The sequence below is a fragment of the Echeneis naucrates genome, chromosome 5, assembly GCF_900963305.1.
Source record: "Echeneis naucrates chromosome 5, fEcheNa1.1, whole genome shotgun sequence".
NCBI lineage: Eukaryota > Metazoa > Chordata > Actinopteri > Carangiformes > Echeneidae > Echeneis > Echeneis naucrates.
Window position 1 is genome coordinate 25,042,122 of NC_042515.1, and position 17,842 is coordinate 25,059,963.

The following is a 17,842-nucleotide window of genomic DNA, read 5'->3' on the forward strand; positions in this document are numbered from 1 at the left end:
TAGAATATTCTGGGCTTGTTTACCCGCAATGACCCCCAGTCATTCGCCGTGGCCACTCACTCTTTTTAAGTCAAAACTCAACTCACCTCCGTTGTCTTTCCCCTCTCGGAATCCCGTCAACCTTTGGATCCCAGCTGGCGGGCCGATACTTAATCCCGGAAAGGGTCTATTTCCGGACTCGCTGTTGTTAGAGTCCGCCGTGGCCACGGTTTTCCTGGAATCCACCCTGCCCGCTGGAATCCTCCAGTCTGTTGGTATCCGGCTCGAAGGACCAAGTTAATGTCAGGTTTAAGCCACCTAGAACATTATTAAACATACAGGGAAGAAAGACAAAGGACAACAGCGCTCATTTTTACTTGCAAGGAGAACAGACAGAGATATGTTCAGTTACATGCTCTACCTGCTCTGACGTATCTCTTCTGTTCTCCCATCTTTATTTCCTTAGGGTGGTCCCTAGTTACATGACATTGCAGCTCTAAAGGGTGGGGAACACACAGCTGCAACGTAGTGGATAGATGCTTATTGTATAATCATATTCAAGGTACACCTCTGAAACATGACACACCAAACACTTTGAGAAGCTAGTTCATAACCGAAGTAATCTGGTTTCCTCCTCCTCCCTGTCTTCATGTTCCTCTTCGAAGGTCGTTGCTTATCTCCGGAGGTATGATCTCAGTAAAAGTAGAGCAATACTGTGATAATCATTTTATGTACATTTATTCTAACACTCTCTGTGTCCAGTGTGTAGTCTGGCTGTGGACTGCTGTGTGGTGCCTTCATGATGGCCTTCAGTTTAATGCTTTCACTGGGTAAATCCTCCATGTTGTTCAGGTTACAGAGTTACAGAACTGACCATCAAATTCTTCATCCTGGAATTGGATGACCTTCTCACCCTCCAGGTTGAGGCGTGTCTTCAACATCATCTTCAACTTATCCACTGTCTCTGGAAGACCTTCAGTACAAACTCTCTGCAACATCTGGAACAACATGCTGACTTCTATATAGATTGGAAACAGACATTTTCAAAAATTCCATGGGTGCTGATATTTAACACAACACTTTAATGACATGTTAACGTACAGCCCTGCCTTCGTTTATCTAGATTACTAGATATACCAAATGGGTATTGTGTTTGGAATAAGTAGATCCTTCACTTATTTCAGAATTAAATGGACTCAGATGGCAGGAAGGTCTTGTGGAGATCATAGACAGGATGTGCAAATTCAACACCAATCTGTGGGGAGTAGACACAAACAAAACAACCAATATGAGAACAGATTGATGATCCCCAACTCTGTATTTGAGATCAACATTTGGATCAATACACTATCCCGCTTATTGTATGGCTGCTTGCCAAAATGAGAAAATACACTTCACACATGTCTTCAAATGACTTTGTTCCTCGAAGAAGGTAAAGGGACAGTGGGCAGTAGCTGTTCAGTTATTCTGGTTCTGCAACAAGGTCTGCAGAAGGTTTCTCATACCATCTGAGGAGCTCCAAATACCAGGCCCAAAAAAGGTTCAATGATGAAACCAAGAGACACAAACATACCCTCAGTGTACTTTGTGCTATGTAGGGAGGCATGAGAAGCAAGAGAGATGGGACATATTTATACTATGACTTGATGGCCTGTCTGACTGAATTATCCAAGATGTCTGGAGAAACAAGAGACACATTACCAGCTTCTACAGGGGGCTTGAAAAGACTGCGCATGTCCATGAAATAAGCTAGCATGAGTTGATGTCTTGTAGCCAATGTGAGCAAGATATTCTTGAAATTGTTCATCTCACAGACAACTCCTCCATACTCCAAAGCTCTTTTCAATGAAGCTTTTTCTTCTCTACAACTTCCCAGTTCAACCACTGTCCCTGCTTGGCCTAAGCCACACCTTAACCAAAATTTTTTTGAATCACTCTTATACAAAACTGCAAGGTAAATAGACAACTGAGCAGATCTATCTTTGATTGGTAGCTTTGCAACTACCCAATACACAGCACACACTTTATGTTTCTTACTGGAGGTACCCAAACAATTACACACCTCAAAATCATTTATACACAAACAAACTGCAATTGATCTCTTGAGATCACAAAGTGACTTAAATTGGCTAGGCTGTGAATTAACAAAAGCTTATTCTACTAACAATTTCTTGAGGACATCATTCCTACTCAGCAATTGACATGCAATATGGGCACATATACAAAGCTTTTTGGTAACACTTTATAATAAGTACACACTATTAAGCATCAGTTAAGCATTAATAAATCTTGAAATAATCATTTATAAAGCATTTTTCAAACATAATTACTCATTAGTATGACGTTCATAAACATGCTTATAAATGTTTCATTCCTCATTGATGAACTCATTTATAACTTGCCTAATGTTTGTATTTTCATACTTTATAAATGATGAAAACAGCAATCATAAATTAATTACTAAATCATTTACAAACCAGCTATTTAGAATTATTTATGAATGGTTAGTAGTTTGTAAGATCATTTAGAAGGTGTATGTAAATAGTTGAACTATTTAGATTAGATTTATGTTGCCCTCACAAACATACTATTCAGACACGTACTAATGCTTGGTAAATGTAAGTCTCACAAATTCCTTTTCCAATTTATGTCCTATAAACAATTAATAGCACATTAATTCATTAATTCATTAATTCAGGTACTTAGAAAGCAGTGACTACTCATTAATTAACTGTGTGTGAGCTTATCTAAAGTGAGCTCCATCTATGCCTTATAAAGCATTTATAAATGTGATTTAAAGGCTGGCAATGCCTTCAGACACACAAAAGTCCCAGTCATCTTAACAGATGAAGGAAAGACACAACACAAAGGGATATAGACTATATTGCGTTCATATTTATTGCAGTTTATCAGCATATTGTGACTGGAAAACATGAACAAGGGTAAACATGGCTCAATAAAAACTTGCCAACACCAACTGTGCATCACAGAAAATTCAAGTACACAAATTAAATCTTTGATTAAAAAAATATATTTATTCTTCCAGTATCAAAAATAAAAGTTCAAAAATATTTCACTATCATTATTTAGTATATTCTTAATCACATCTCAGAGAAATGTCTCAAAAATGATTCAGAAAGATAAAATATAAATCAACAAAAGAGAAAATGAAGCTGGAAATGTAGTTTTAAAGACACTATAAAAACAAAGCACTGATTACTTCGAATTTATTTCACCGCCATCTCCAACTGAAGATTCTTGCGGTGGTAACAGTGACTGCAAATTACTTTTACTTTCTCAAAATGTCACGAATCAGTTTGCCAAATGCACCATCAGGGTGTTTCTTAGCGAGCCATTCATTCCACTCAAATCACTGAAAGGTGGTCAGTGCAGTTTCCCCTACGCCACCAGATCTGCTCCTTGTAGGATCTCCAGGCCCTCTCAAGATGCTGGGTATGGGTACCTGTTTGGGGATCTACATAACACCTGCTGTGGTTAACAGTGTGATGGTTGTATCCTAGTCCAGAGAGTACCCGATAGGCATGCCACTCATCACTGATAACTGAAGATCCAGGCCTCACATGATGAACAATTAAGGCAATCAGATGTCTTCAAGATCATCTCTCCACAAAGTGCAGAATGGGTTTTCTTCGTCCTTGATGATGCCTCACACCCAACATCCCAAAGACCCACTTCCTTCTTTTCTATCCAGCAGCCATTCTTCCTCTCCCATACTGATGCAAAAACAAAACAAAAACACAGACAATAAATTGATGCATTCTGTTAACAATAAGTTGCTTGACTTTCTTTGAAACGTATTTAAATTCACAATTACATTAACATACCTTTCGTTTGTGCCGAAAAAGGCTCTCATCGATCACAACAGATTCTCTTCTTCCACCAATCTGTTGGCCTGTATGCCTTCTCATCCTTTCAACTGCTGTGACAAAGACCTCCCCTATTTTTTTTTGCCATTTTAGTGAGAGTTGTTGAACTGGCTGATATTATGTCATCCATGATCTCAATTTATATTGGTTTGATTTGGTCTGGGTATAGGACTGTTCAGGTGAGTTTGGTTGCTGAATCTGCTAGTGTAGCTTGTCCTCCGGTTCCTGCACCCTGTATACTTTCATGCCCCCTACCCGAAAGAGGGTCTGTATCCCCACCCTGCTTTTACTGGTCCGCTTGGTGAGAGGTCAGAGTAGTTGACGGTAATGCTGTTTGGGATAGTTGTCTTTGTGTAAGGAGCGGTGAACGCTGGCATTAGGGGGTGACTCAGGGACGCCAGTGATCACTGTTTAGCCTCCTGGAGGTGTCGTGGGCCTAACTAGATGAAACACTGGTGAAAGGAGGTTCCCATTTGATGTCCCCAAGGACATGTTGGCTATCACTGCTTACTGGCCTAGTTAGATATTATCTTTAGGGCACATAGGGCAGGGCGAAAGTTTGTTGTTAGGGAGTTAGTCAATGAGCCTGTTCCATTTTTTTTTGTCGCACAAGTTTCTTGTGTTTATTCTCAATGCCGTACTCTTAGACCCTGAGAAAATCTTGAAGGCAAACACAAAATTTATGTTTATGTATCTCTAAAATCATGGAAAATGCATGCTATACATTACAGAGATAACAGCAGCATTGTGAGTCTATAATTTCTGTGTTTGTTATTATCATTAGTACTATTATTATTACCCACCTGTACATGAACTGCATCCAGGCACTAAGAGAGACCTTTGGATGACTGAAGATTGACATGTGCCTGACTGAAATTTATTTTTCCTGTGCTTTATATGGTGCTTGGCGACAAGTCCTATTTAAAAATAATAGGAACATACTGTAATTAGAACAAATACACTCACACACAGCTTTGGGTAGCAATGATAATTAATATGATCAAGATGGCATAATCAGGTTACCAAAAAAGTGTAAATATAATCAGCACAAAAAAAAAAAAAAAAAAAAAAAAAAAAAAAAAAATTACATTGTAGTTTGCTACAAGGTTTACCTTGTATTATTTTATATATATTTTTTACTACATATTTAAAGATGTTGTTGTAAAATCACACAGTAAAGCTGTAGACCTTCATGAATACTTTACTTTTTGCGGGGGTAATTTGATTTGACCAGTTCTAAATGGTAGGTATATTCTAGCCTATATATAAGTAATTATCTCCTCTCAGGTTGCTACTTTTTGAAATGGTTACTTCGTTAGTAAGGTCTTCTGTTTAATGATTTAAGGATTATATAGTTTTTGTTATTTTATTTGTTTTGTTTGCTCACATTAGGAACTTAAGGATTCATTTTTGAGGAGGTGCTCTTCTTGCTTTACAACTGCAGAGCCGGATATGTAATCACCCAGTTAAGGTTAACAGTAATCAGTGATTTTGATCATATTTATTTGCTTCAGGGTATTTCTTTGAGACATTTCCTCCTCAATCAGCCTCTTAAATTGGGTGAATCTGGTCACTATCACTAAACTGCTCTGATCTGCTGAAAGATCAGCTGCATCATCAGCTGGAAGCGAACAAAGATAAGCTACATGCAATAGAGTGTATGTGGCCAAAAGGACCTTGGTAACATTCATTGCTGGAGTCATTAATAGTACGGCTGCAGTCAATTCCAAAAGTGAAAAAATTCAGTTGGTTATTAAGGCAGCAGCAAACCACCTTGGACTAGTAGGACTGACATGGGAAGATGTAAGGGATGATCTTGCAACTCACTTGAGCCAAGAAGCAATATGAATTGGTTAATAATAATTATGGTACTTCTCCTACAGTAGAATAGAAGACGTTTGTTAGCTAATGACCAAGAATTTAAGCATTTCATTAAAGGATTGTTTGTCAAATGTAAAAAAGTAATAAATATGATGAGGTATCTGATAGGTAGCAACTGGGGGGGAAAGCTGTGCAGCCCTTAACAGAATATATGTGGCCCTGATTAGATCTGTGATTGGCTATGGGTGTGTTGCGTATTGTTCAGCCAGATCTCAACTAAAAAGGCTGGATATAGTGCAGGCACAGGCCTTAAGAGTGTGCAGCGGGGCATTTAAAACCTCACCAGTACCATCCCTACAAGTAGAAATGGGTCAAATGCCCTTAAAAATCGGAAGGAAGCAGATTATGACTAATTAGCGGGCTAATCTGCAAGGGCACAAGGACTCTCACCCAACCAAAGCAGTGCTACAGGAGTGCTGGGAAAATGGCAGGAGCCAGAAGAGAAACTTTGGAAGGATAGGGCAGGGGTTCCCAAACTTTTCCATGCCATGGCCCCCCAAACAGCATTACCATCTGGCCAAGGACGCCCTTTGAAAACCCACCGACAAAATATGTAAAGAAACATCAACTTTTAGAATGATTTCCTTAATTTTATTCAATATTCAATAATTATTATTTATTTATTTATTATTTAATTTGCTTAGCATAATATAATATATTTACAACACTGTATTACATTTCCACTGCATAATAAACTTTTCAACAAACTGCTGATAAACAAGAACACAACAAAAGAAGTCTACTGTTTTTTCAGCCTCTGCCAGATGTTTTTGTATCAGGTGACACTGAAGTTTTGAAGGTTTTAAACACTCTTTTGAGAGGGTCTCCAGACAGAGGATGCATTTTGGACAGTCATGGCCGTTTTTCTGTGTGGCCGTACAGCCATACTTAATATATGCTGCCTCGTACTTTCTCCTTTCAGTTGGCCAGGAGGTCTTGGTTATTTTTGCAGCAGTGTCCACCACAGCCGGGCTGTTGGTCTGTCTCTTTCTTGTTCTTGATGTCATGATGTCATGAACAAAGTTTTGACTGGCAGGCAATCAGAAATTATATTTTATAATGATGATTTAAAAAATAATTATTCTAATTTTTTATTTTTGTTTTTTCAAGCACCAACCTTTGAAAGGGAACAAAATTGTGAGACAGATGGGAGTAATGGGATTAAAGATAACCCCCACAGTGTTGTACCCAGATGTGCCCCCCTGGATGCTAGTAGACCCAGACATAGAATGGTAATTGTTAGAAATTAAAAGAAAGAAAAAGGAAGGGACAGACCTGGTAAGAGTATTTAATGAGTTTGTTAAAAAAAAATACAAGAAATTTACGCTGGTTACACAGATGGTGCCACAAAATAAGACACTGGTGTGACAGGATTTGGGGTGGCTGTACCGACAAAAAGGGATTGAGATAACCAGAAGAACATCAGATAAACTGAGGGTTTACACAGTGGAGATGGTGGAGGTGTTAGCCACACTAAAATGGGTGGAAAAAGCAAAGCACGATATGGTGTTGATCTGCACTGACTCAGCTTCATTCTTGGCAAACCTTCAATTATTCTCTTCAAACTGCCATCAAGACATCCTATATGAAATACTCCAATTAGTCACAAAAATATCAAATCGGGGGGAGGAGTTAGGTTTATGTGGGTACCAGCGCATGTTGGCATGAGAGGGGAATGAAAAGGTAGATGAGTTGGCAAAGAGACCTTTAAAAAAGCAAATTACAGAAATAAATATTAACCTGAGTAAGGCAGAGGTCAAATATGAAATCTGGAAGAAAAGCGTAAAAATGTGGCAAGACAGGTGGGATGGAGAAGGCAAAGGAAGGCACCTACACAAAAAACAGAGGAGTGTGAAAGTCAAAAAGGCAGGAAGTCCAATAAGAAGAGAAGAAATTATATTGACACAGTTAAGGCTGGGACACTGTGCATTAAATAAAACACTGAAAGTAATGGGTAAACACCAAACAGGATTGTGTGAAGAATGTCAAGAGATGGAGTTTGGAGAACATGTTCTTCTCAGATGCAGTAAATATGAGACGCAGAGAGTGGCAATGAGGAATAGAATAAAAGAGTTGGGAATAAATTAGTTTACATTGAAGAGTGGTATCAAAAATGGAGAACAGAGCACAGGTCAAAGCACTCTTAGAATTCCTGAAGAGCACAGGGCTCTACGATAGGGTTGGAGGGAACTAGGCATGTACGATAGAGAAAGAGTATAAGTGAATGAAAGTATAGGTGGGTATATGTAAATAGGTGCAGATTAGAGTTTTGTGCCTTTTTTTTGTTTTGTTTTGTTTTAAAATATTTATTATTATTATTATTTTATTTATTTATTTATTTATTTTTTTTTGTCTTTTCTTTCTGGGGACCAAGAATGTAAGCTTTGTCTGACCCACACTCTGGAGTAGAAGGTGGCGGTAATGCAAATCAAATCAAATCAGATTTATTTGTATATTCTCTATATTTATTGAAAAATGGACTGCAACTGTGTCTCTTTTCCCTTCTCTCCAGATATGTAATGTTGAACCTTTTTTCATGTGGAAACAACTTTAGTTCTGCGTAAACATTGAATCTGGAACATCCAAAGCTTAATATTTTTGAAATAACACACATATCGTCGTTTTCGTTTCTAATTATAGCTCTCTCCATCTGTTCCTGTTCTCCATCGATCATATTCCTATTTAATGTAAAACTTTTTTAACAGGCCAACAACAAAACAACCAAAAATAATCATAATTTCCTTAAATGAAAATTAAACTATTACATTCATTCAAGCTCAGTTTGCTCTAATTCACATTGGTTCGAGCCAGATACCTGACATCTCTTCTTAGATGCAAGTGCGTCAATGTCTGGGGTAGGCGCTGACCTGAGGACTGAGTGAAGATGTTCATCAGTGAAACGACTCCTTAGCTGTGTTTTGTTCATCTATATCAAAGAGAACAGTTGAAAAGTATACACGAGATGCCAAAACATTGAGAGCATTTGAGCGGCTTGGGCACGGAATCGGGGAGGAAACATGGAAACTATGCATCACCCATAGACTCTTACTTCAACTTCACTACACTGGAGTTCAGTCAGCTCCATTTGGAGGTTGGCTGGTGCACTTTCCATGTCAACTGCAAATGTATTACTGAGCCGCGTTTCTGAAAAGTCGGTGCTGAGTAGGCTAAGTTTTTCTGCAAACTTTGCACTAGGCAACACGGCGGATGAGATAAGTTTGCAGCAGGGGTTGGGCACTAGAGACACTGGTCGCGACCAGCTGGTCTCTGGCAGGGACCAGTGGTCCCTACCACTAGGGGCGCTCGAGAGGCTGGTTACAACCAGTGGTCCCTACCAGCTCCTCACTGGTCTGTCCTGTGGTCATTGTGGTCTGGATCACTTAGTAAGTTGTATGTGAAGTAACTCTTTCGATTTAAATACACCCTCTCCCTTTTCTCGCATTTTTGACGGCAGTCTTAGCTGGATAAATGTCAGAGATCATAATCTTTTGTCCACAAAACGCAATCGTCTACTATCTAGAGTCAACACAAGAAACTTGTGAGACAAAAAATGGACCAGACTCATTGACTAACTCCCTAACAACAAATTTTTGCCCTGCCCTATGTGCCCTGAAGATAATATCTAACTAGGCCAGGGAGCAGCGATAGCTAACATGTCCTTGGGATCATCAGGTGAGAGAGTAATAAAAACTTGACAGGTCCTTTGATCTTAGTTGAACTTTTGACCCCTCCCCTCTCGACCAATGAGAGCGTTTCCCGCTCGTAACCACTCCCCTACTGTTTCCACGCCCCTTGCGATGAGGTCACAAACCAATCAGATCATTCAAGGGCAGGGACGAGCAGAATGGCGGCAAATTCATTTCCAGGTTGACAGGCAAAGAGGGAGGACGTGTTTTGCTAGAGTGAAAGGAGAAGATTGAGTATGTATTTAAAAAAAGGATGATATGAGTGTTTCTCTCTCTCTACGAAGAGGGAGTATATTGACAAAACAATGGTATTCACACAAGATAGAAAAACATTTTTAAATCATCTGAAAGTTGTGCTTTCTCCCTGTGAAGGGGTTAGTTACAATTACTTTTGTAATTTTTGGTTTCGTCCGTTGTTCAAACCTCTGTAAGTTTTGCATAGAGAGAGAGAGAAACACTCTGTCATGTGAATATCACTGTCGATATCCTCTCCTTTCATTACAACAAAGAACTAGTCCATCTTCTCATTCCAAGAAAGGACAAGACCCTGACTCTAATGTGTTTATTACACTTGGTGAAAAGTTTTGTTTATCTATGAAGGGTTAAAAAAACTGTCATGGTGAGTCTGGAGGGACTCTAATGTGTTTATTACATCTCGTAAAAAAACAAAACAAAACTGTGACAATCAAAGGTTAAGGGAGTCTGTCTTCACATTACAAGATAGTGTGTTAAATAATCCGAAATTTGTGTTTCTTTCTATGCAAACCTTACAAAATCAAAACAGTGAGAATCAAAGGTCCGATGAGTCTGTCTTCACATTACAAGATAGACAGAGTGTGTCAAATAAGGTCATTTTCAGACTAATCTGAAAGTTATGTTTCTCTCTATGCAAACCTTACAAAGAACTAGTCCATGTTCTCATTCCAAGAAAGGACAAGACCCTGATTCTGATGTGTTTATTACATATGGTAAAACGTTTTGTTCATATATGAAGGGTAAAAAAAAAATATCAGGGTGAGTCTGGAGGGACTCTAATGTGTTTATTACATCTTGTAAAAAAACTGTGAGAGTGAAAGGTTAAGGAGAGTCTGTCTTCACATTACAAGATAGACAGAGTGTGTTAAATAATCAGAAATTAACTTTTTTGTTTTTGTAAGTTTTGCATAGAGAGAAACACAAGAGTGAAAGGGCCGATTAATCTGTCTTCACATTTTCAAGATAGACAGTGTCTTAAATAAGAGTCATTTCAGACTAATCTGAAACCTGTGTTTCTCTCTATGCAAAACTTACAAAAACAAACAGTGAGATTTTTTTATTTATTTATTTATTTTTTTTTTCCAAATTCCTTAACCCAACCCTAGAAAAGATAAAACTGTGTTTATGTTTTTACACCAGAATCACTATTATGGCATAAAAAATGTACAATCTTTTCGAGGAGCCCGTCACGTGTGAGTACTGTTACATGGGGTATGACAGCGTTTGCAGCCACCGCTGTCCAGGGCAGTGCTCTGTGTGTCTGGACGGCTCATGTTGTAAAGTCAGGTTCGAGCCCGTCCTTTGTGTAGATTGTACCAGAACGTGTCAGTCTGCTTACTGTCTGAGTAAACACAAGGAGCCCGTTGAGAGAATAGGGTTTGGGTCATACGCTAGTCAATGTGAGATGTACAAACAGTGTGAAAAATGTCACAGACTGTAGTACGTCGCTATGAACGGCAAGAGCAAACCTCACGTGTGTCAAAAATTCAAATGCAACATATGCGGAGAAGTCACCGGTGACGAAGGAGTCAGGGAGCGAGAAGCATCTGTGTTACATGCAGCCTTTACAGGCAGACACGGATCATAACCAGAAAATAGTCTTTTATGATTTTGAAACCTTCACGAACAACCAGGGCGTGCACGTGCCATATCTAGTGTACACAAAAACCTTAGAAGGCGGTAGATGGAACGCCCACGGCGTGACATGCACGTTCGAGTTTGTCAAATCAAATCAAATCAGATTTATTTGTATAGCGCCAAATCATAACAAAGTTACATCAAGGCACTTTACATATAGAGCAGGTCTAGACCAAACTCTTTATACATTTATTTAAAGAGACCCAACAGATCCCCCGATGAGCAAGTACTTGGCAACAGTGGCAAGGAAACACTTCCTTTAAGAGGCAGAAACCTCGAGCAGAACCAGGCTCAGGGGGGGTGGCCATCTGCCTTGACCGGTTGGGTTGAGGGTGAGAGTGTTGTCAGACATTTCGGCCTCTTATCAGAAAACCGTCTTTATAGCACATAATTCTTTTGACAGCTACTTGGTCCTCAACGCAATGATAAAGCTGAGCATAAAGCCTTCCTTGGTCATGCAGGGTAGCAAAGTGATTTGTTTTTCACTAAGCAATTCGATTACGGTCATAAATACATAGATTCCCTGAGTTTTTTGACCATGCCTCTCTCCACCATGCCCAAAGCTTTAGGTTTTGCTGATAAAACCAAAGGCTATTTTCCTCACAGTTTTAGCTCTGAGCAACGTTTGAAGTACGAAGGGTTAGGGTTAGGGACAACGTGTTTGTAGCCGCTTTCACAACAGCCTACGGCAGATTAAAATTGTACTGTTACTTGGAACAGATGCAGGACAGAGTTCTTTACTTTGACACAGACAGCCTCATTTACACCACTAGAAAGGGCCAAAACACACTGCCTAAGGGCAACTACGTGGGAGATTTGACCAACGAATTAGATGGGGACAACATGCAAGAATTTGCTGCAGCCAGTCCTAAAAGCTACGCTTATCAAACCAGGAACAAGAAAAAAGCGGTGCTCAAAGTCAAAGGAATTACGCAGACGCATGACAGCTGTCAAAGAGTCAACATCAAACGATTGGTGGAGAGCTATGTGAGACAGCATGCTGAGAGTTGGGAGAACATTGTAAGGGATAAAAGGGGATTTCTCTTAAAAAATTCTTCATTTCAGAAAAAGTTTTGCGTTGTGTTTGACAAGAGACGGTTGCTGCCGACCGGTCGTACTTTGCCTTTTGGTTTAAAAAAAAAAAAGAAAATGTCACCTTGTTGAAGAAATTGATTTTGATCATAGATTGGTCCTGCGTTTTTTTAATGTCAGATTGTGGGACCCAGCGGTTGTGGAAAAACTTTTTTTGTAAAAAATGTATTGGAAAATTGTCAACATGTGATGAACCGTGTTACCTGAGAATATTGTATGGATTTATACTTCTTATCAAAGCATGTACGAAGAAGTGCAAAAGAAAAATAAAAATATTAAATTTGTCGAAGGACTGCCAGATTCTTTTGAAGATGCTCAATTATTTCCCCCTCAACAAAACCATCTCATTATATTGGACTACGCGTTATTACAAGCGGCGGATCATTCGGAAGTGGTAAGAATTTTCACGCAATACAGACACCATAAAAATATGAGCGTGATGCTGCTGACCCAAAATGTATTTTACAAAAGGTAAAGACAGTCGCACCATCAGCTTAAACAGTAATTACCTGGTGCTGTTTAAAAACCCATGGGATAAATTGCAAATCAACATATTGGCTCAACAAATATATCCCAGTCAAAAATATTTTTTTATTCAAAGCTTTGAAGACGCAACTCGAGATCCTTTCGGTTATTTATTGGTGCACCTCACACCCGCCTGTCCAGAAAGATTCAGACTCGGGTCGGGAATACTACCTCGCCAGGGGCCTGTGGTTTATTTGCCTAAAACAAAGTGAAATCATTTACATATTTGGAAAACAGTATGTCGGCGCGCATAAAAAGGAATGCGCCTTTAGTGAGGGCCTTGAGTTGAGCCACGCCGCTGAAACGTAAAGACATTCTCCAGCACTGTTCCACAGACTTTCTTCAGTGTCTCAGCGAGTTCTGTTTAAACGTGCTGAAAGGAAACGTGCCGTTGAACGCTTGTCAATATAAAAAACTCAAAAGCCGGAAGAAAATTATCAGGATGCTGGCAGACAAAAAAACTACTCTGAAGAGAAAACGAGGGGTTTTGATGAAACAGACCAGAGGTTTTCTTTTGCCTCTGCTCTCTGCAGTGGTACCCATTTTCGGTCAGCTTCTCGGTGGTCTGATTCACAAAAAATAAATCATGAGTCACCATGAGAGAAAATGAGCCAGAAGATGTTTCTGCTGAACCCTCAACAGCTGAGCTAACTGACGCAGACATCAGGCCCCACGGTCGTCCTGCGTACGGAAACTCCGGCTCAAACCATGAGACGTGCGGCTGAAAGTGATTTGGATGAAAAAATGAGGGCTGTATTAAACGAGGCGGGACTAACCCCTTATGTGAAAATTTAAAAATACAACGCCCTGTTGCAAAGATATCTCATACTCGTCAAGCAAGATGACAGAGAAGGGGGGGGTGAAGACACAACCTGCAGCCGAGGCCGCTGCAGAAGAAGAGGAGGCGGAGCCGTTGCCACAGCAACAAAAACAACAACAGGATGACACGGTCTCTGAAGTACTGCAAAACCTTGCTCGTAAAAATGCTTCCTATATCATGAAGAAATTAAGCAAGAGCAACAGTGGGTGGACTCCAAACGGTGAATTTGTGTATAAGGGAAAGACTGTGAGAGGTTCTCATATAGTGGACCTGTTTAAACATTTGTCCTCGGCTCGGAAGAAAATCATCCTATCCCCACGATGGAACACGCCCCCCAAAGAGAGAAGACACGATGATGATGATGAAGAAGAAGAAGAAACATCACCGGTGGAGAAAAGATATAAAGAGATGAAGAAACCTCTGTGGATTGAATTTTAATACAGTATATAGTTACAAAAAAGAAAACGGTCTCAAGCGTTTTTTTGTTTGTTTTTTTTTTTAAGTGTGCATCTTTTATTTCTTATCCAGTTTGTGACAATCTTTAAACCTTTGTGAAGAACATATGGTGTGGTGACAGTCTTTACGACTCCTCGTACAGCTTTGATATTTTTTCACAAAACGAGTAACCGTGTCATCATTTTTTAATGCCTTGTCTTCACCGCCGTACAAAGATAAAACATTTTCAAAAGTTAAACCGCAGGCTCTGTGACATAAATAATAAACATAATGCTAGCCACAGGCCGTAGACAAGGTGTGTTGCAGCTGTCTGCCATGATATGACACGGTTTTTCACCGTTTTTCTAAAAATGTTAAAATGTCTTTTGGGTAGTATATAAAATCAGGGGGGAATCTAAAAGAGTTGAAAAAAGTCCCCATTCCGTCTTCTTCCAGAGTAAGGGCAAACCAGTGTTCACTGGGCTTGTGTCCCAGATGTGTGTTCACAATCATGTAGGCGGGGAGTGTGAAAGATGACGTCAGTAAAGGCAACTGATCTGAGGCCCAAACCCTGCAAAAAACCATTTCCCAGTAAACGATGCATGAGACTTTCCAGCTGAAGGTTATTAATTTTTGCGTAGGTTTGACTTTTAGTAGTAATCCACCAACACTTGTCGCTTGGAGTTGATTTCCAAAATAGATTTGTAGCAAGCGTAAACTATCAGGGTGGTGGTATGAGGTAATGGTACCCTGAATCTCATTTCCAGCCTTAAATTTCCGTTGGAAACAGGGAATAAGGCGTCAGCGTCTTCAGCAGCGTTGAGGTTAAAGACAAACAGAGAGTAGCCCTGCTCAAATTCTACCCTGTTGATGCTTAAAGGTAAATCTTTCAAGTGTCTCCTTGTGGCAGTAACCATGTTGTATTCCAACCATGTATTCTATGTCGTTGTGGATAAAACTGAAGGGAGACAAGTCTCTTCTACCCGTGAAAGCTTCGTTGTGCACCATAGCCAAAACAACGTATTTGGGCATGGTCCCCAGAAATAGATTCTCTTGGTTACATATTCGAGAATTCTCCGGGATGGAATAAGTTTTCACGTTCACCCGGGCCAAAGGATAGAGAGCATTTCCCTTTGCGAAGGTCGCAGCGTGTCCTAAACGCATTGCGGGGGCCATGGTGGCTTTTTTAACAAACAGAGAGGCTCCCAGCACTTTCAAACGGTAGGTGGCGTCACCGGTGCACATGAGGCTGAAGGTGTCGCTGGCTCTGGTGAGCTTGACTCTCAAATTCACCACGTTCAAAAGAAGCCTCTCGCTGAAAAATATGCCAGCGTGGAGAGGTCCCATCAGGTGGACCTCTTTGGACTCTGAGGTAAAAGCAGCCCTCTCACACAGGCCTTTGTTGGGCCCGTTTGTGACAACCACCGAATCCATAGCACCGGCCGTGTCTTTGTAGAATAACCCGGTGCTGAACTGACTTTTTAAGGTGTCTTCCAAATAGTTTAGTAAGGTTTCTATCATGGCCCTGTACGGGTGAGTGGCGCTGGATTGCGATATCAATCTGTCTCCCAGAATAACGTCGCATTGACTAAAAATTGTATTCAAGGGGTAATTGATCAGGCTCACACGGGCGTCATTGGCCAAGTCCGTACCATCCGCGTTGGTGATTTTTACCCTCAGGTGCAGCAAGGTGTCGTTCAGATCCAGATATTATTCACCGTCTCCTGGTATAAAAAAAACTCGATGGGGCCGGGGCTCTCTTGCCTACCGCCGCTGCCGCCAGATAATTTACCCCCGGCGCAGGTAAACACTTCAGAGGCTATGTTTTTGGCCGCCATTTTGATGTGAGATTTAGCAACCGCAAAGCCCTTTCTCACCAAAGGCGCTACAAAACAAAATAACTTGCTAAATAAAGAGCCTATACCTCTGCTGTACATCACAGGGGACCCGTAAAAGCCGGACAGTGCTCCCCCTACTTGAAACAAAACGGTGAGGGTCTGTTTTGAGACTGAATAATTTTTATTTTACACACCGGAAAGAGTTTTGACAGGCCTGAAATGTAATTTCAACACAGTTTTGCCAAATGTGAAATCGACGGGTAGGTTTTGATCCGATTTAATCTATGCAAATGTTTTCAAAGTGGTTCTTGGCCACGGGCAGATAGTAAGTGGGGTTGAAATATTGTGTGATCACGTCTCCGTATGTTACAGCAAATTATTTTCACACCGACACTAGGTTTAAAAGTCAATATCTCCCCTTTCTCCAAAGATTATAGCCAGTTCTGCTCCTCCGCTAATCAAACTACCCGATTAGCAATGTCCTCTAGCTCTCTGTCTCCACTCTCTGTTCCTCCTTCTCCTCCTCCTCCTCTCCTCTCCTGTTCTGTTCTGTGTGCCTCATGTGTAGTTATTCTTCTGCCTCCTTTTATGATAGCACCTCTTGTCATAGATGCAGGATGATGGTAGAAATGGAGGTGAAAATGAATGAGTTAGAATCCCGGCTCCGCACTTTAGCTAGCCCAACTTATGCTACTGGAGCTAGCCCCCCCGTAGCCGGTGCGGGCCAACCTAGACAAGCTCATACGGCAGCTAAGATAGTTTCCTCCCACCCAGTGGCTCCCGAGCAGACGGGATCTAGTCAGGGCATTCTGAGGAACGTGAAGTTAGCAACACTGGCGGCCATAGTGAAGTGTATCCCGTGGGCCAGAGCAGGCAACATCCAGTCTTATCTGAAACTGCTGCCTAAGGGTAAACATAAATATGCTAATATTGTTATTCACGTCGGCAGTAACAACACAACAAGTCACAAAAATTAATGTGGAATCGGTGTCAGACACTGTAGCTTTCTCCGGCCCCCTCCCCAATCGGACCAGTGATGACAGTCAAGCCTATTAATCAACCCTAGACCAAAATCTGGCTGCAGGTCTTTTGAAAGCCTCACTCTTAGTCTTTCCCACTCAGACTGGAAAGGTGAAAAATCAGTTCTGTTAGTTACAGTATACCGTCCACCTGGTCCGTACTCAGAATTCCTATCAGAGTTTTCCGAGTTTATATCAGAGTTAGTACTCAGTACAGATAAAATCATTATACTGGGAGATTTCAACATACATGTTGATGTAGAAAGCGACAGCCTTAGTTCGGTACTTGGACCAATCCTCTTTGCGCTTTATCTGCTTCCTCTAGACAACATTATCAGGAAACACAGCATCAACTTCCACTGCTACGCAGACAATACTCAGCTGTACCTATCAATGAACCCAAATGAAGTCACTCAGATAGTCAGACTGCAGGCATGTCTTGAAGACATAAAAGTCTGGATGACTGGAAATGTTTTACTTCTCAACTCTGACAAAACAGAAGTTATTGTACTCAGTCCTAAGCACCTCAGAAAAATACTATCTAATCATCTCATCAGTCTGGACGGCATTACTTTGGCTTCCAGCTCCACTGTAAGAAACCTTGGAGTAATTTTTGACCAGGACATGTCCTTTATCGCTCACATAAAACAAGTTAGACGGGCAGCTTGCTTCCACGTGAGAAACATTAGGAAAATCAGAAACATCCTTTCTCAGGATGATGCAGAAAAACTAGTCCATGCAATTGTAACTTCTAGGCTGGACTACTGTCACTCATTACTATCTGGAT